A 20,269-nucleotide genomic window follows, 5' to 3' on the forward strand; every position below is an offset into this window, starting at 1 on the left:
GTACTGCTGCTGTGTAAACTGCACTTCCTGTGGCAGTAGGGGAGGCCCTCAACTCCTCTCTCTGCCGACCCTACAAGTGCCAACGGTTTGGTGTATTTATCTATCTGTCCCTAGCCCCCTGCAGCCATCTCCTTCACCATGTTGGCAATCCAATAGCCAGCATGAGTATTTGCTCCCATGGGCACTCACACATCCTCAGTCTCTGTCACAGGGCAATTGGTTGCCTCTGGTGCAGTGCTGGGCCAGATCAATGCCACTCCCCCTACTCCTCACCTCTGTGTCTGTCAGCAAGGATTAGGCCGTCGTTATCCAGCGCCATCGCCAAGTTGGTCCTCTTCCCTTAGAGGCTCCCACAGTGCATCATGTGGTACTGGGTTTTTCAGAACCGGGGCTAACCCGGTAACCCAGCGGTGTCAGGGAAACACACCCGAAGACCACGAGTCCTTTCCTGATTCAGACCACAGAAACTCAGAGTCTTCTAGGTGAAATCAAAGATCCATTTTATTGGCTGCAACCAAGGTAACAAGCGTCCTAGAAGTACAACACACGGGAAGTATGTTCTCAGGAGACTGCCGCAATTCACAAAGTCAGGCTTCTCTCTTTATACAAAATAATAAGCTTCGGGCAAACATTCCTAGATTTTCAGGATACTATTCACATATTTCGAACACAAATAAGTAACAGAGTTATGATGACAAGTTTCGCATTTCGTTTGTCAAACCCATAATAAATTACTCGGTAAGGTCCGGCATTTCAATCAGATATCGGTGTACCCTTAATAAAACGAGCACCTCCCCATCATAAAGCAAGTCAGAGAAAAGGAGCAGAGCCAGGTGTGGGCGAGATTCGGCAGGGTGTGTGTGCATGAAGAGGTTTTATGGCCGGTTGCACCTAGATGCTATCTCGACCGGCCACTGGGAGAGGAACTGACCAAGCGAGCTTGGCCTGGGGCAATGGTTCCAACTTGCTCGGGTCAGGAAAAGGTTGATCAAGGAGTACGTGGCCGTTTGATATTGAATTAAGCCTATGTGAAGGGCAACACGCAAAATGGCTGCCGTATACAAAATGGAAGCCAAGGGTTCAGGCCATAAATGATGGATTCGAGGTAACGTCGTCACTCGAATGCGACGAAAATGCTTGTACATAATGTACTTGCCATTCTCGGTCTTTTGATACCAGACTCGTCATATTACGACGAAGTTTTATTCTCGAGTGTAGAGTTGTTACACGAGTTCGGGAATTTCAGTACTACAAACCCTCCTTTTGCCCTTACATAGGCAATTCAACCTAATCTCATGCTAATCTGAGTCTAGGTCGATATTCCTAAAGTCATTGAGATGTTGCTGTAACATCATCCTAGTACTAAGCTCGTCTCTTGATACAGGTTTCCTTACACATGATGTAGCACAGAGGCCACATATTGCAGGAGCACACTGCACGCACAGACAGAACAGGAAAAGAATGGCTAAGACCATCCCAATGACCATCAGAATTTTCCATCCCCAGCCGGATATCAGTTCCCAGAACCATCCCATTAACGACCAATCTCCTTTATCCACATGTATAGAGTCGGAAATTTTATGCAGTTTGGAGATGGCCTGGTACACTGTCGGGGCGTTATCAGGGATGAAAATACAGCAACTAGATTGGATCAATCTACATACCCCACCTCGGTCTGCGAGTATGACATCTAACGCGACCCTGTTTTGAAGAGTCATGAGGCGGTCCGACTGGAGCTCAGCAGTCAAGTTACTAAGGGCACCAGCAGTTTTGATCACGGTGGACTCAACCACCCTTGTCAATTGCCTTATGTTCCTGCTGTTAATCATTGGTCCCCAGAACGGCAGAAAACCCTTTGCAAAGTCCTCAAATTCCTGACCTGCAGTGTCTTCTTCATTCAAGACACCTCTAACTACCCTTGTCTTATGGTAATCCGCCGCTGCTGTGTATGTGGGAGGCAACAGGAACAAAACAAAACATGAGCCCGAGAAGTCAGGGGGCAACCATGTATAGGCTCTGTCATGACAGATGAAATAAGTACCCTTAGCTGCTAAGAACGCAGGGGAAGTCTGAGACCCAAAAACATACGTTTCTGTGCAGACACTTCTCCCTAACTGAGCTCTGGAATTCTTGCCAATGCCTTGCAGACATAGGTGACCCTGATGGGGTACAATCCAGATCGGGGAAGATCTTTTAGCTTGCTGTTGTTCACTGAGAGCAGCTCCATATCCTGTCACGTTCCAACCTATATATCCGAATATCTCATCATTCGGAGTATCTTCATAAGAAGCTACTTCCTTAATCATGTCAACTATTCCCTTGACTAGGGCACTAGTCTTGAGGTTGTCTTTTACAGAACGTATGGGTTGGACTTCACGTGCATATATAAACATTGTTCTGTATGCCCACACGGAACCATTATGACTGAAAGGCAGAACTAGATAAGGGATACCTTTATCCGTTGTGTGGGGCATAAGGCCACAGACCCAACAGTTAGTCGTGTTTATTACTAGTTGGTATTGGTACAAGAGCTGGACAAAGGAGTTATTTATGAATTCTAACCGTCTATTAGATTCGTGGCCAGGAAGAGGGTGGAAAGAATGCGAGGACACAGTAGGGTGAGGAGGTGTAGGTGACGTAGTGGGTGCAAATGTTATATGGAAAGAGAATAAAACGTATCCCATTAAAAACATCATCACACTAAATAACGTAAAAATGCACAATATTAAAAAACTCTTCTTTGTCATTATTTTACATAACATATGTTTAAAGTTCGTTGGTGTGGCAGGTCTCTCCATCTCGAAAAACTCCATCCTCTCTAGAGTGCTGCCCGCGATGAGGAGGTTGATTCTGCTAAGGAGTGCTTCTGTCAGTCTAGGGCAACTCCCTTGGACCAACCAGAACTACCGACCTAACGTCGTTAGCTGCACCCCAAAGACTTTAGGCAATCGCGGCCCTAGCAGCGTGAACCCGGATGGCGGTTCGAAAATCAAAAATAAGCAAGTTTCTCAGATGGGAGAGCTGCGTTTTAAAAAATAGTTCATGGAAGAAAAAGGAACATATATATATATATATATTTGTCCATAGGTCTTTGCCTTAAAGTGTAAGAAAACTCATTTTTATTAGTTCGTATTTCTTGGTCTCAAGTTGTATCTTCGTTTTCCAGGCACTGTTTGGTCGTGGAACAAGAGTTCAGGTTTTGTAGTGTCCAATTGCTTTGACGGTGATACGGGTTGCAGAATGTTGTCGCTTTCTTGTTTGGTCAATGTTCCTTTTACACGTGCATCGCTAAAAGATTCGAAGCGAGGCACGATCTCGGTTTCTGAGTCGCCGACACCCTCCTGGACCCACTGGTCATACGGCAGAGGTAGAGGGATCCTTTTACAATGGACCCCGTGGATCCAGGACTTCTTTCCCTCCACTCGAACGGCCGATCTTGTGGAGAGAAGGACCAGGTGCGGTCCGGTCCACCTGGGCTGCTCGTTTTTCGTCCGTTGAAAATTCCTCACGAGGACCCAGGATCCAGGTTCAATGAGGTGTCCTGGAGTGTCGGAGACCGGAGGCAGGGTGTCGTTGACCTGTTGATGCAAAACACGCAATTTAGCCGTCAATTCATACAGGTAATCAAGCAAAACAGGGTGTTTCAGTTCGCTAAACTTGGTGGGCCTAGGCACTCCCCATATATTGGCCGGGCGACCAAAGACTATTTCGTAGGGGCTAAGTTTCACTCGCAAATGCACAGTCATTCTGGTGGATAGGAGTGCTAGCGGTAGAGCGTCAGGCCATTTAAGACCTATGCTCGCTTGAATTTTGGCCAATTTTAATTTAAGCGTGCCGTTGTAACATTCTACTAATCCAGCTGATTGGGGGTGATTTGCAGCACGGAACTTCTGTCGGATTCCTAGTCCTTCACATACAGTCTTCATCACATGGCCCACAAATTCACTTCCGTTATCACTCCAGATCATTCTAGGCATTCCGAATCTAGGGAAGAATTCTTTCACAAGAGCTTTCGCTGTAGACAAGGCAGTATTGTCTTTTAGGGGATATGCTTCTACCCATCTTGAGAAAGCGCAAACAACAACGAGTACGTATTTTAAATTGTTGCACCTCTCCATGTGAATGAAATCTAGCTGCAAAACCTCGAACGGATACGTAGGAGGTGCAAAATGACCAGCTGGAGTTGGGGTTCCCCTGCCAGGATTGTGTTTCAGACATACCATGCAATTCTTGACAACGTTCTCTGCACACTTTGGAATTCCTGACTTTTGCCATACTGGAGCCAGCAACTTGCAAATCCCTTTCACGCTGATGTGAGCCATTCCATGAGCCATTGTAACTACTGCAAGCACGTACGCATCGGGTAACAACCATCTCTGATGCTCTGACAATTCAATCCAACAACCATTTGCATCCATTCTTCCCGTACTCTCTCTCCACGTGCTCAACTCTTTCTCTGTAGCCTCAGCTTGAATAGACTTCACACTTTCTATCGTGTCTTCACACATTCCAACATCATCAATCCATCTTGCAGGGCCTGCAACATACATTCGGCTCATCACGTTCCTCGCGGTTTCTTTCGCGACTTCATCAACAAATGCGTTTCCACGTCCAACATCATCAGTCACCTTCTTGTGAGCACTGCATTTCACAACCGCCACATGCAGAGGCAAGGTCAGTGATTCAAGAAGCTCGTTCACCAACTGACCATGCTGAATCTTAGCTCCATGCGAAGTCAGGAACCCACGTTCTCTCCACAATCGTCCAAAACTATGAGCCACTCCGAATGCATACTGGCTGTCGGTGTAGACAGTCACTTTCATTCCTTTCGACAACACGCATGCTCTCGTGAGTGCAATCAATTTTGCTGCTTGAGCTGACTTATGTGGAATACGTGCAGTTTCAACAATTGTATGCAAAGTCTGACGGCATATGCTGCAGTCGTGTCTCCATTCGGAAGCTTGAAACATGAACCATCCACCCACAATGTACCATCACATTCAGCAAGAGGAGTATCATAAAGGTCTACTCTTCCTTTAGTTTCCTCTTCTGTTCTGAGAAAACAATCATGCTGTTCTGAAGCATCTAGTTCCTCTACGGTAGGCAACAATGTGGCTAAATTTAGTACATTACATCGTTTTATGTGCACATGACTCGCTAGTAGTGTTAGTTCGTACCCTGACAGTCGAGCACTAGTTAAGTGCTGTGTCTTTGTTCGGTTCAATAATGTGTCTACCGCATGTGGAACCATAACCACTAGCGTATTATTCATTATGAGACCAGCAGACTGTCGAATAGAAACAGCTGCTGCCGCTGTTGCTCTTAAACAACTTGGCAATGCTTGAGCCACCGGATCCAAAGTCGAAGAGAAATATGCACATGGACGTTGTCTGTCTCCAAACAACTGTGTCAGTACTGATAACGCACAACCTTGTTTCTCATGGACGTATAGTGTGAAAGGCTTACTGTAGTCAGGAGTGCCTAACACAGGAGCCGAACACAATGCTGTGCGTAATTCCGAAAAACTTTTCTGACACTCTTCGGACCAAGGAATGGGATTGGGTGTATCTTTAATTTGGTATCCACTGTCTACAGTACGAGGTAATACCCAAGAAAGCACGCACTTCTTTTTGTGTTCTTGGCACACTCAATTTCGCTATTGCCTGAATTCTCTCTGGGGTCAGTTTCCTTCCCTCCTTCAATAAGAGATGACCTAAGTAGGTCACTTCTTGTCGGCAATATTGTAGTTTGGAAAGTGACACCTTGTGATGCAATTCACATAGATGACGCAGTAACGACAATGTGGCTTCTTTACATATATCCTCAGTATCTGTTGCGACAAGCAAATCATCAACATACTGAATGAGGGTAGCGCCGTCGGGTAAAACAATCGTATCAAGCTGTGTCTTTAGAGTTTGACTGTATATTGATATACTTTCACAGTAGCCCTGAGCTGCGCGTTTAAAGCGGAAACTTCGTCCACCTAAAGAGAAGCCAAAAATATCCCTGCTCCCCTCAGCGATCGGGATGCTGAAGAAAGCATTCTTCCAGTCAATCACCGAAAACCATGTTGCAGAAGCTGGGATCATAGTTAATAGGGCAGTGATGTCGGGAACAACTGGAAATTGTGGCACAACTATTTTATTGACCTCTCTCAGATCAATCACCAATCTGTAAACAGGTGGTTGAGAAGGATCAGTTCATTTCAAAACAGGCAGAACAGGACTATTGCTAACATTTCCCCTTGTTTCTTCAATGACATCTTTTGCTATCAGATCGTGAACGATCGCTAACAAAGCTTTTTCGCCTTCACAAGGTATTTTGTATTGGGGAATTCGTGGCATTTTCACATTGGCTTTCAATGTTATGACATATGGCGGAATTTCCAAAAGACCCACATCGTTGGAACCAGTAGCCCAAAGAGTATTAGGAAGGGACGACAATTCTGTTGGAATTCCATCCCTCGACAAATATGTTGAGGAAACCACTTTCTTACCTAAAGTAAGTTGTACTCCTGAAGGAGAACAGTACAGAGTTGCATATAACCTTTTTAACAGATCTAGTCCTAACAAATTTTCACCACAACCTGTTGTTAGAATAAGGGGTGCTTCTAATTCACAAGGACCAACAGAAAGAGACAAAGGGTCAGAAATAGGATTTCTAACCGGGGCGCCAGAAAAACCTACGGAAACGTTCGTTTTGCCAGACAAAGGTGCGCCAGGGAGTTTTGAGTGCATTATTGAACTCTTTGTAGCACCAGTATCTAACAGAAAAGGTTCTGAGACACCTGATGTAGTCACCTTAACGTATGGTCCTGTCTGGTCTACTGGAACTGAAACAACTCCCTCTCTTTGTCTATGGCTGTCCTAGCAGTCATTATTTCCCCAATTCTCACTTTCTGCATAGTAATCGTCAGCGTAGTACTGAGCTGACCTGTTAGATTCGTTATTCTGCTGATCGAATTTGTTCATAGAGTTCTGAGGAGGAAGGGGACGTGCGTCCAGGGGGACGTTCCCGCGCCCTCTACCTCTAGGTGCTTGTTGAGCACCTCTACCTCTTGTGCTTGAACCACCATTAGCACGCTGTAACAGAATAGGACAGCTATACTTAAAATGACCTTCTTCCTTACAATACGAACATTGGTTGGGGCCTACTGTGACACGCGGTTGAATACACTTGACTTTTTGTGAGTTCCTCTGATGCTGTTGAGGCTGCTGATAATTATTCGGGTAGCTATTCTGACCACCATTATTCTGACCACCACCACGTGGCGGGTATGCTTGCTGTAACAAAACCTTTGTTTTCAACTCTTTCGTTTTCTTTTCTGCTCTATCTTTTTCGTCTTTGTCTCGATTTTCGTAATATTGCGCTGTGGCCAATATCAGTGCTGAGGAAGAAACTGCCCAAGAACTCTCTGAATCCTTTAACTTTTTACACAACTCAGGAAGCAGATTGTGCACAAATTTGTCGACGAACAATCGTTGACCACCTTCTGTGCTCATGTCTTGACCACTGTGGTCGACAAAAGTTTCTTCAAACCTGGTGAAGAAATCCGATACTGTTTCATCTTTTTTCTGCTTACACGCAGGCAATTTATCCCAATTTACGCGTATCGCAGGCATTATCGTTTTCATGTACTCAATTATCCTACCAGGGTGTTCTGCTATCAAAGGCTCGGGTTTAGCGCCACCAATTTGTAGGGCATCTGTGGCAACAATGTTAGCCCATGAATCACCTAATTCCTGATCATGATCTGTATGACAAATCTTTCCCCATAAAGGCTGTGGAACAACGTTCCCAAACAACATGTCGATATCAGCTAAATTCATAATGCATGACCCAGCAGTCTGTGACAACTCCTTGTAATACCCTGCGGGATTTTTACGGAGATCAGGTAACGTCTGTTTAAGTGCTAAAACTTCGGCCGGTTTCCATGGAACGTGTATCCAAACACGCTGGAAATGAGGCTGAATAGGTGGGTTAGCGTTTACGTCACCATCTCTCCATTGTGGCGGAACCTCTCTCATGGGGTATTGTCGCGCCTTTTTCCTACCATATTCACTACGCTCGGATTGTGACTGAGAAGTGTTCCCCTTACTCCGATATGACAATAATACCTCAACTGCTCCTTCGACTTCGGGACCTACAATCATGCCTTCTGCGAAATGGAACCGTACTTGACATAACTCGGGCGGGTGCATTCTAGATCATTGTCTTCTAAATCTTCACAGAGAAAAACACACATTTGTTTAAACACGTATCTCTGTGTCGGTGCTTCCCACTGACGGAAGACTTCCATGACAGATTCTACATCATACCTCGCAGTGTTCATAACCCATTTACGTGCTAAACTGTTCAGTAAATCTCTCTCTCGATAGTCAGGCAGTTGACTCCGCAACTGTCTTTGTGTCTGTTTAGGGGTCGTGTTAGGTGACCCAAAGAAAGGTGAGAAAATATTAGTAACAGTGTTGGCCATTCTCTGTCGAACGGAAGGAGAAACTGACGGGAGAACGGGTGGAAACACTGGGTGAGATAAGGCAGAAGCAGAAGCGCTAGTAGAGGGAACATTAGGAGAAGTAGGAAGTGTACCAGGCAAAGTCGTAGTAAGCACAGATGGAGCAGATGTGATCGGTGCGCCTTGAGAAGGCTGTACCAGAGGAGCGGAAGCCAGCTGAAGAGTAGCTGGTGGGTGCTGTGGAAGAACAGGAGGCATAGCAACTATAGGTGGTGCAACTAGAGGTTGCTAAGGTGCTGTGGCATTTTGCGCATAGGGCGGTGGAGAACTTAATAAATGCGCCATTAACTGATCTTTTTCAAGTTCTTTCGCTGCATCTTGTTTAGGAGTTGGTAGAACTGGATAACATTTATCTATTACCATTTTCTGTTTCCTGTGCAACTGCTCACACTTCTGTTCTTCTTCGTTATCTTTATACTGCATAGCAGCTTGCATTATCAAAATACCTTTTTCTCTCTTGTTTTTCTTTTCTAATTTAATTTCCTTTTGTTTGGCTTCCATACGCCATAGGCGGAAAGAGTCAAACATCGCCGGCCGGGCTTTCTTCTTGAATAATTTAACTTCGAGGTTATCTAGGATTTCGGTATCAAAACTACCATATTGGGGCCATTTTAGAACACCGTCTTTTCTGGTGTATTTGATCCATACTTCGTTATATGCAATGGGGCCTACTCCATGCTTCGCATATAGTTCATTAAGCATGGGCAAATTTTACGAATTGGCAATCCGCGAACTTGCGTATTTACGGATTCACAATCCGCAAAATCCGCGAACTCTCGCGAATTAGTGGATTTTTTTTTTTGTGTGTTCGCAAGGATTTCTGCCAGTTCGCGAGGGTTCTGTACCAGTTCGCAATTGCGAACTTACTTGTCGGCTCGCAACGGCCGCGACTATGTTGTTTCTACATCTGGTTCATCATCACAGGTTCACAGCACCCTCTGTTTCACCACTGCCACCCTCTGGTACACCCATGCCACCCTCTGGTATATCACTGCCACCCTCTGGTTGGTTTATCACTGTAGATTATGGGGGTGAAAAAAAGCAAGCACACCTGCCCTGCTTCAACTGACATGAATTAATTTGGGGTTGATTAATGTGTCACTGAATTTAAACTTCCAGTCTGGCTGGCACCTGCTTCCTTATCTGTAATTTGCTGAACTCTGAAGGGGCCCCTCAGGAAGCACTACAGGGAATGGTTACTAATGATAAGATTGAACTTTTGCACCTGCTGAGTGCTTTCAGTTTTGTCTGTAATTGCTTTCTGTTGCAGTGTAATTTTTTTAACAGGACCTTTGTTGTATACTTGTAGCTATTCTCTGAGCCTGCTGTGAGGGTCAGAGCAGGGTCATAGAATAGTTGCAAGTAGGCAAATGAACTCTGAAGGGGCCCCTCAGGAAGCACTACAGGGAATGGTTACTAATGATAAGATTGAACTTTTGCACCTGCTGAGTGCTTTCAGTTTTGCAAAAATCCAAATATCCAGCAGCATCCACAAAAGTCATCCTTCCAGGTCAAGATCCAAATCAAAGTGACCAGCACATGAAGAAAGCACTGGGAGGAGCCTGGAGGACAGGAACAGGAAGTTGGATACTGTGGGGCACTTCCTTCCTCTCACCCCACCCCCCAAAATGGACTCCTTGCAAAGAAAAAGTGCAGGCAAATGTCAACCTGAGGAGTTATTCTGATAAAAATCATAATTTTCAAGGTTTATGCTGCCTGCTGGTGGATTTCTTGTGCGAAATTGCAAATTTTGCAATCTCGCAATTGAGAGATTGTCGCTGCTTGCCGCATCTACGTGTTCGCAAGTATTTACTCCCGCGAAATTGTATAGTATTCTAGTTGGCAAGTGCGACCAAGCAAAAAATCCCCTTCGCACGGATTTTACGAATTTTCAGCAAGTTCGCGAGAGTTCGCGGATTGCGAATTTACCGAAAATCCGCAAAATCCGCGAGCGGAACGGATTTTACGCCCATGCTTATAGTTCATACGTCGGAGTTCCAATCGGAGGAACCGGACACGAGTCCTCCAATCGGGAGTCCCTCTTACTACAACCAAGACATAACAAATTTCCAAGTCTGCTAAGACCAGGCATCTTCGCTCTCTAGTCTAGCTTCAAACTTCGAAGGATTTACCGATTACGATATTTCTCGTGAATACACGAGTCCCTCGGTTTTGGTGCTTGCAAGTACCAACACAAAACTTTCCCAAAGGATACCCAAGACTAAGAACCACTAAGGACTGGGAGACGCTCCACTTATACTTAACTGAAATGTCGATGACGTCACTTAGAAGACTCGTCTCAGTGTTTCGCTCTACCAAACTTCAAGGGTCCAAATCAGGGCGATAGCCAGGGCAGCAGTCCTTCGTAGCCGTCGGGAAGCGGGGAACCTCGCAGCAAAGACCTTCGGACCACGTCGACATGCAGGGGTCGATGAGGTGGTTGGCCGTCCTCCGGAATTTTCACACGAAGCTCCTCACGAACCTCTGGCTGGACCGGTACCGCTGGAATCGCCCCAAACGTTGGGCGCCAACTGTGGTACTGGGTTTTTCAGAACCGGGGCTAACCCGGTAACCCAGCGGTGTCAGGGAAACACACCCGAAGACCACGAGTCCTTTCCTGATTCAGACCACAGAAACTCAGAGTCTTCTAGGTGAATTCAAAGATCGATTTTATTGGCTGCAACCAAGGTAACAAGCGTCCTAGAAGTACAACACACGGGAAGTATGTTCTCAGGAGACTGCCGCAATTCACGAAGTCAGGCTTCTCTCTTTATACAAAATAATAAGCTTCGGGCAAACATTCCTAGATTTTCAGGATACTATTCACATATTTCAAACACAAATAAGTAACAGAGTTATGATGACAAGTTTCGCATTTCGTTTGTCAAACCCATAATAAACTACTCGGTAAGGTCTGGCATTTCAATCAGATATCGGTGTACCCTTAATAAAACGAGCACCTCCCCATCATAAAGCAAGTCAGAGAAAAGGAGCAGAGCCAGGTGTGGGCGAGATTCGGCAGGGTGTGTGTGCATGAAGAGGTTTTATGGCCGGTTGCACCTAGATGCTATCTCGACCGGCCACTGGGAGAGGAACTGACCAAGCGAGCTTGGCCTGGGGCAATGGTTCCAACTTGCTCGGGTCAGGAAAAGGTTGATCAAGGAGTACGTGGCCGTTTGATATTGAATTAAGCCTATGTGAAGGGCAACACGCAAAATGGCTGCCGTATACAAAATGGAAGCCAAGGGTTCAGGGCATAAATGATGGATTCGAGGTGACGTCGTCACTCGAATGCGACGAAAATGCTTGTACATAATGTACTTGCCATTCTCGGTCTTTTGATACCAGACTCGTCATATTACGACGAAGTTTTATTCTCCGAGTGTAGATTTGTTACACGAGTTCGGGAATTTCAGTACTACAATCAGAATTGGTGTGAGGGGAAGGCCGCCTCGCATACAGAGGCAAAAGATGAGAGAGGTGCCTATTCGCCTCTTGCGGCCCCAACGGAATGTCATTGGGTGACTGCCACCCTCACGGTCCACTCTGAGGTCTTGGCAGGTATTGTCAGCCCTGTCTCCTCTCTCAGGGGAGCCAGCAGCAGTGGGGGAGATAGCCAAGTTCAATCCCCAGCCGCCACAGCGGGAGTCCCCATGGGATGACCACTCCTCCTCAATGTCTGTGTATATGCCGCTGACCGTGTTTTCAGCCCCTTCTCAACTCATGGTGCGTCCAGCAGCAGGAAACAGTGATTGGGGGCGGGTAGTCAGCCACCAGCAAGGGCTGATCCCTATCCAGAGGGGCAGAATACTGGAGGATATTCGTTTAGATTGCAGCGGCCAGGAAAAAGATCTTCAATTAGTATAGTGTAGAGACCACTGATAAGTTTCCTATATTTGCCCATTTTGTCTCAGTAGGAGTTAGTAGTAGAGTCCGAGATGATATTTGATTCACTCTGGAGGTCTTGAGGGCTCAGTTCAACTGCTGGTAATTTGGAGAGGTCGAATTCCTCCCGAAGAGTTTCAAATGTTTTGAGAACCCCTCAGGAAGGACTTAGCTGCTACATTTGGAGACCAGGGGTGAGACGATCGGTTCTACCCCAGTGGAGCCATCGTCCAACAGTGGGAGTAATCAGCTGTATCATCTATATGGAGACAGTCTTGAATAATGAATCATTTCCCATGCCTGTGTGTGTTTTGGACTCCTCAGCCCCTTCTGTGCTTCGGCTTTTAGTATTGTTCCCTTTGCATGTGGCCCATTTGATTAGTTAATTTCCCCACTTGTTTGTGGGTCCCCTGAGGGGTTCCAAAAGAGGGTTGTCTAGCTTCGTGCATGAACCAGGGCTATATCTGCACATCCCGAGGAAATCATATTGGCTTTACGTTTAGGAAATACGCTTAGGAGGCAAGCCGCTGGGGAATTGTATGTTATGCCCTGGTGCGGCATTAATGTAACTTGTCTCTGTTTCCCAACTTTTGGTCCAGTTCATTTTGTTCCTGGAAAACACTGTAAAGTCTGATATGGTGGACATGAGTGCTGGCAGCGAACGTTCTGGAAACGATAAAGTGAGGAGTATGTTGTCTGCTTACAACATAATTTCCAGGTTTCCGGCTATGGTTTCAGTTCCCCAAATGTATTCTGAGCAGTATAGTGTGAATGTGAGGGGCTCTGGGGCTACGAGGAAGAGTATGGGTGAAAGGGGACATCCCTGCCTCATGCTAGGTCCAATGGAGTTCTTTCTCTTTATTTCCCTTCTGCTCTCCTCCACTTCTTTTCTTGTCTGCCATCTGTTTGTTCTCATCCAAGTGCGCACTTCACATTATGTGTTGTATGCGTGCTCAGAATTTAGATTTTCCTAAGTGTAAAGATTCAGAAAGTCTAGACTATTTCATTTCATCCCTCGCTTTATCAGCTTCTACATTAAATGCAGTTACAAAATGACTGCACTTCCCAGAACCCATTGGAATGCATGACTACAGATAACTGCACCTGGTGCACCGTCATGGCACACTAGTCCTCGTTGTTAATCCTCCCGTGCATGCAGCAAGTCCTTTTCTCGAATAATGAACATTGAAAACAAGATGCATTGTTTTTTTGGTTTCAGTTTCTATGGGTTCTAAATTGTGGTGTTCTTTTCAGTGTTTTACAAACTTTTAAAACACTTTTGCTCTGTAAAAATTCACTGGGCTAGTGTTTATCCAAAGAATGTTGAGTTTATTTCCTTCTCTTGCTTGTCCCTATTGCCATTTCTAATATCCATCTATCTTCTCTTAACTCTCTTGTTTGAATTTGCTCTTTCAGGTGATGTTTCATTGTTGCTCACTTCCAAACCTGTCTCATTTCCCATTGATCTGTTTCCAGCAGTCTAGTCCCGAGATGTGCAGGATGGAGGTATGTTTGCATCTAATTATCTCATAAAGATTTGATTGCAGCTGGTGAAAGTTTGTATTCCTTTTTTATTCTTTTATAACACCAACGAGAGGAAACACATTGAGGGATACAGGTTGCAGGGAGCATCAATGACATCATATATGTGACATATGTAAACACATCATGGTTGGGCAGCATTGCTATTTACATCAGTGTCAGAGCAAGATCTACTAAGGTAAAGGGTGATCCCAAGGCGAGCAGGACGGTGAGGACTATAAAACATGCCAATCCTAATAGCAGACAGAGCGTCAATAAATCAATAAATTATAAGGAAGTGGGTGTAAGGGGGAGGCTGCAGGGAACACAAATGGGTAGAACACATGATGTCTAATCTAAGACTTCTGCTGGCACGGCTCCCAGCCCCACCATCCACAGCGTAACAGAGATCACATGAACAGGATGATATACATCATACTTCGGTACAATTGTACAGAAATTATACATTCATGAGGTCCCAGAAATAGTTTCTTCATGGTGGTCTAATATCGTTCTTGGCTTCTATTCTAAAGTTATATATATCCCAGTTCCCCATACCCACTCTCCCACTCCTCTAGTGAGTAGCATGTGTGGTGTGTTTGCCTCTGCTCGTGCACAGTGCAGGAGAGTATGCAGCTGCCTCTTAATGTCCGGCACAGAGGCTGCTTTCCAGTACATTTTTATTTGTCACTTGAAAAGTACGTATGCAAGGTCTATGAACCGGTGTAAGTGTTTGCCCCCCTTTGCTTTAGGGTGAAGGCCTAGCAGGCAGGATTCAGAAGTAGGTGACCGTGTATGATCTGCCAGTTCCGCTAAGGTGGCTGTAACCTCAAGCCTTGACACCTGTAGTGGTGGGCACTCCCACACCATATGTCAGAAGCCAGCGTCAGCCTGTTTACAGGACGGGCACTCTGGTTTTGAATCAAGAAACATGCGCTGGATACGGTGGGGAGAGAGATAACTGTGATGTGTGTAGTTAAACTGTGTGAATTGGAATCGAGGGTTCAAGTAACCCCTCGCAGCATGTTGTTGCGTGCGCATGCATGACTTGAGCGGTTGCGGTAGCACAGCGTTCCATCTAGCCAATGCTGTCCCCGTGTGCAGCTGGTGAAAGGTTAATGGTCGGCATTTAACACACCTTCCTTTTGCTCTGTTCTTCAAACAATCGTTAAAGATTGGCTGAGGTGGAGTGTTCAGTGCTGTGCTATTGGAAGCCAGCGTCCTACTACCCAGTTCTTTATCTCAAAATGCTACTGAGCTATAAATCTATTATTACTGTCTGATCTGGGCCTGCACCTGCTTTACCTGTCATAGAGGAGAAGCTGCTGAGGAATTATCACACACGCTGCTAGTTTCAGGCTCTTCGATCACAATGCAGTAACAATCCACTATCCAGCTGCCTCACCTATCACTCGTTGACTCTGTCCCTGCCTTGGACCTGAAAGGGAGCTCTGTTTCTTTTTGGTTAGGTTTGTGCTGTACAAATACCACATGCATAGCACCTTTATCAAAGGAAGAACACTTTGGTGCCATTAAGCTGTGCTGCTGTAGGAAGCAGCTGAGATAGTAAAGACCCTTGTGGCCTGTGGCACGCTTTGGATCATTTGCTGGTGGCTTTCACTCCATTAATTAATTTAATTTTACATTGTTGAGCTGTGTCTATGGCATTTTGTGTGTATTTGAAAAGCATTGCTAAGCATCTGGTCCTTTGTAAAAGCTGTGTAGGGGCTGTGTCATTGCCAGGCATGTGTGAGAGTCGCAGAAGGCACTTTATCTTTATCTTATGTGCAGCGTGCGCTGTTCTGGCGCATTCTCCATCTTGTGGAAAGAATGAGTGCACCTCAGTATTGTTCCATTAAATGTGGCCACGGTGGTTTGTACAGGTGATGTTGAATTGCATGAGTAGGAGGAGGGACCCATGAAAAGTCATGGGAATTACGTGGTTAGAAAATCTTGTTCACAGGCTTTGTGCTGGAAAAGGAATGTTGAAAGCAGGTCTATGCATGTGAGGTGCAGGTGAATACATTTGAGAACAGGCCCTACCTTGTATGGAGGGCAGCAGAGATGTAGGAGATATGGACAGAGCAGTTTGACTTAAGAGATGTTTTTAAGAGAGTGCTTGGGGTGCTGGGCATGGTCCAGGGGTGAAAGGGTGCTAACAGGCTTTGGTTTTGGAGCACCATCTGTGCTCTTGCTATGCTTATGCACCACAGCTCTCAACTAGTGTGCCACCAGGCTGGTGTGCTATCTCAAGCTCTAAAGTTAGAGGTGGGACAACTAAACCACAGAGCAGCCCAGCTCAATCTCCTCGTCCAGCTGGGAATTCCCACCCCGATGGATAATACTGACAAACTTAAAAATATTTGAGAGAAGTAAAACCACAAAGTAAATACAATCATGAAACTGCTGCTCTACTGCATATTGTGGGTGCAGTGGAGGAAGCCAGGCATCTCTGCGAGCAGTAATATTTGATTTATGGCACAACATCCTGATGTGCACCCATCTGTCTTGAGTCTTCTTGATCCATCTCTTACTCAAAGAGCTGTTCTTGTTTTACAAAACCTTGCCAATATGCATCTACCTAAAGCTGTAACTAGTGTATGAGTGCTATGCGAGCGCCCTTTTTTTAACTCACTTACTCATGAACACCTTTGCTGAAATAAGTAAGATGTGACAGTCAAAGCAACTTTTATGTAAATTTCTGTGTATGGTTAAATATGCCTTCATAAGTTTCAGAAATGGTAATGAAGAAATATTTATACAATCAATTGAGAATTGTGTAAGCACATTCCGTTATGTTTCACTTTAAGTTATTTTAAATCTTTTTACATCCGACAGAAAACAATCTTTGATTGGACGAAATGTTTAAAAATAAGGAAGATAACACTGTAACTCTGCAAAGATGAAGTCCGAAATATTGAGTTCCAGTATTCAGGAAAACATAAGTGCCGTCAGAGCCAGCTGAACCCGAACATAAACTGAGACATCCTGAAAGAAGGGACAAGGGACACGAGAAATTCAGTGATTCCACGAGTCTCAGCTGTGCACCTTCGTGCCTCAAAACGAAGAAATTACCTCTAGAAAATTAAGACAACACTGATAAATCTCCTCTTGTGTAAACATGTCCAATACCAGCTTTGATCACGAGGTTGGTATGTGGTGGTTACAGCAGTGCTCTGCTTCCTAAAAGACTAATGACTACCATCCAGTGCTAGAGGTGTATTGTAAACTGTTTCAGACCAATCCACAGCAACCAGTGAAAAGCGCAACGGAGTGGAGTCAGACAACTGAAGGCTAAAAGAAATAGGGGTTCTGTTTTCTAAAATACAGAGCACTGTCCCAGTGTGCACCGACCAGAAGGACAATGGATCTTTACCCGCAAGCATGCAGAACCATTATCCAGTCTCAAGACACAATCGCCCATGAAGAAGCCTTACACACATTATGAGTTTGGGGAGTAGTTGTTGATCATTACACTTTATTCTTTAATCTATAAGCAAACGTGCAAAATACGATACATACAGGGAATGCAAGAATAACACAAGTGCTTTATCAGTCATGATGACCCTTCAGGAAGTACAGTCAAGGGATTTAAACAAGTATATACCAGACCCAGAGACGCTAACCAAGAGAGAAGTCTCAGACACATGCAGTGAGAGCTTTAGTTTGTCATCAATATTAAAACCCCATCAGCAAGCACACACAGGGAAAAAACTATTCAAATGCACTGAATGTGTAAAGAGCTTTATTCAGTTATCAGGCCTACAAAGACATCAACGAACACACACAGGGGAAAAACCATATCATTGCACTGAATGTGGAAGTAGTTTTATTGATTCGTCAAAATTAAGGAATCATCTGCGAACACACACAGGGGAAAAACCATTCAAGTGCAGTGAATGTCTGAAGAGCTTTTTTCAATTAACAGACCTAAAACACCATCAGAGAACACACACTGGAGAAAAACCATATCACTGCAGTGAATGTGTGAAGATGTTCAGTCGATTATCCCACCTAAAACAGCATCAAGGAACTCACACAGGGGAAAAACCATTCCAGTGCAGTGAATGTGGAAGTAGTTTTAGGACTTCATCAACATTAAGGATTCATCTGCGAGCACACACAGGGGAAAAACCATTCAATTGCAGTGAATGTATGAAGAGGTTTAGTGAATCTAAAGCATTAAGGATTCATCAGACAACACACACTGGAGAAAAACCATATCATTGCAGTGAATGTGCACAGAGGTTTAGTCGATTATCCAACCTAAAACGGCATCAGAGAACGCACACTGGGGAAAAACCATTCCAGTGCAGTGAATGTGGAAGTAGTTTTAGTGACTCATCAACATTGAAGGTTCATCAACGAACACATACAGGGGAAAAGCCATTCAAGTGCAGTGAATGTGGGAAGAGCTTTATATATGTATCAGGACTAAAACGACATCAGAGAACACACACACAGGAAAAATCATTCAAGTGCAGTGAATGTGGAAGTAGTTTTATTGAATCTTCAACATTAAGGATTCATCAGCGAACACACACTGGAGAAAAACCATATCATTGCAGTGAATGTGTGAAGATGTTTAGTCGGTTATCAAGCCTAAAACAGCACCAGAGAACACACAATGGAAAAAAAATATAATTTCAGTGAATGTTTGAAGAGGTTTGGTTGATTATCACACCTAAAACAGCCTCAGAGAACACACACAGGGGAAAAACTGGATCATTTCAGTGAATGGGGAAGTAGTTTTAGTGAATCGTCAACAATAAGTAAACATCTGTGAATACAGCTGGAAAAACCATTTAAATTCAATGAATGTGAGAAGAGATAAATATATATATATATATCTATATATATATTCACTGAAAAAACCATAGGTTATAGACCATATATAGTTAGGAATTAGCATTTAAAAAACCTTATTTTACTCACACAAAACCATTGAAATTCCATATATAGTTAGTTGCACTAACTATATATCGCGCACCCGCAATCCACTGCTGATCATGTCACATATTACATCATTCATGACATGGTCAGTGACATCACTGATGACATCACTGATGACATCTCAAATGACATCACTGATGACATCACTGATGACATCATCCAGTGACTGTGTGTTTCTGTAAAGTTTAAATATGTTTTAGATATTGAAGAATGAGTAGATGTATAACTGTCTGGACGAAGGATTTAGTAGGTGCATGACTGAATGTATGAGTGAGTGATTAAATGTGTCTCACTGAGTGCATGGGTTAGTGACTAAACTGTCTTAATTTGTGCATCATTATGTCTGTTGTTCTGTAAACTACTGCATGTGTTGATCAGTAGCTATATGATTAACTATATGGGTTATTGATTGATTGTCCAAGTATTTGTATGGGAGACTGAGTGTGTGTGTGGCTGGCTGGGAGGTGTGTGACTCTGTGCAGATCAATGTGTACTTGTATCAATGATTGTATAAGAAAGTAAGTATGTGTTACTATATGTTTGAAAATGTAAGGTGCTCTATGTTTAACTGTATAGACAAGAAAATGGAAGTGTGATTGATTCTTTACAGGACTGACTAGGTGTGTGAGTAACTCCATGGATGAGTGGCAGAGTGTGAGTGTCTGTATAGGTGTATGAGTGCATATGATAGTGTTGTAAAGATGAGTGATTGTATGTATGAATGATTGTATGGGTGAATGAGTGAATGTGTGTGTAGACGTAGGAATCAGTGAGTACGTATGTAGTAACTAGTATTGGTGTGTCAATGGTTTCAAAAATTATACTCTGTATTTAACACTGGGTGAAACAGAGGTTATATTAAAATGTGAGGAGATGCATTGTATTGTCACATGAATGATATCATCAGTGATGTGGTCATTGATGTCAAATGAGATGTCATCAGTGATGTCATCAGTGATGTCATTTGAGATGTCATCAGTGATGTCATCAGTGATGTCACTGACCATGTCATGAATGATGTAATATGTGACATGATCAGCAGTGGATTGCGGGTGCGCGATATATAGTTAGTGCAACTAACTATATATGGAATTTCAATGGTTTTGTGTGAGTAAAATAAGGTTTTTTAAATGCTAATTCCTAACTATATATGGTCTATAACCTATGGTTTTTTCAGTGAATTTTCAAGGTTTTGTAAATGCTAATTCCTAACTATATATGGTCTATAACCTATGGTTTTTTCAGTGAATTTCAATGGTTTTTTAATAGCAAATATCATAAGCTGTCGAATGTCAAGTACGTGGTAAGTGAAAACATTTTCGTGTTTATGCACACTGATCTGCTTTGAATGGTGCCCCCCCCCCCTCATTTCTATTAGGAGTACTCTCTCTTTGC

The 20,269-nt window shown here is 44.0% G+C and overlaps 1 pseudogene; it reads left to right on the top strand.

Moving 5' to 3' along the window:
• Positions 1–18,755, top strand: part of LOC144806557 (uncharacterized) — a 49,963-nt pseudogene extending 31,208 nt beyond the window's left edge.
• Positions 18,756–20,269: the final 1,514 nt, after the last annotated feature.

Source organism: Lissotriton helveticus (genome assembly GCF_964261635.1).
Source record: "Lissotriton helveticus chromosome 1_1 unlocalized genomic scaffold, aLisHel1.1 SUPER_1_unloc_85, whole genome shotgun sequence".
In the NCBI taxonomy this organism is placed as follows: Eukaryota; Metazoa; Chordata; class Amphibia; order Caudata; family Salamandridae; genus Lissotriton; species Lissotriton helveticus.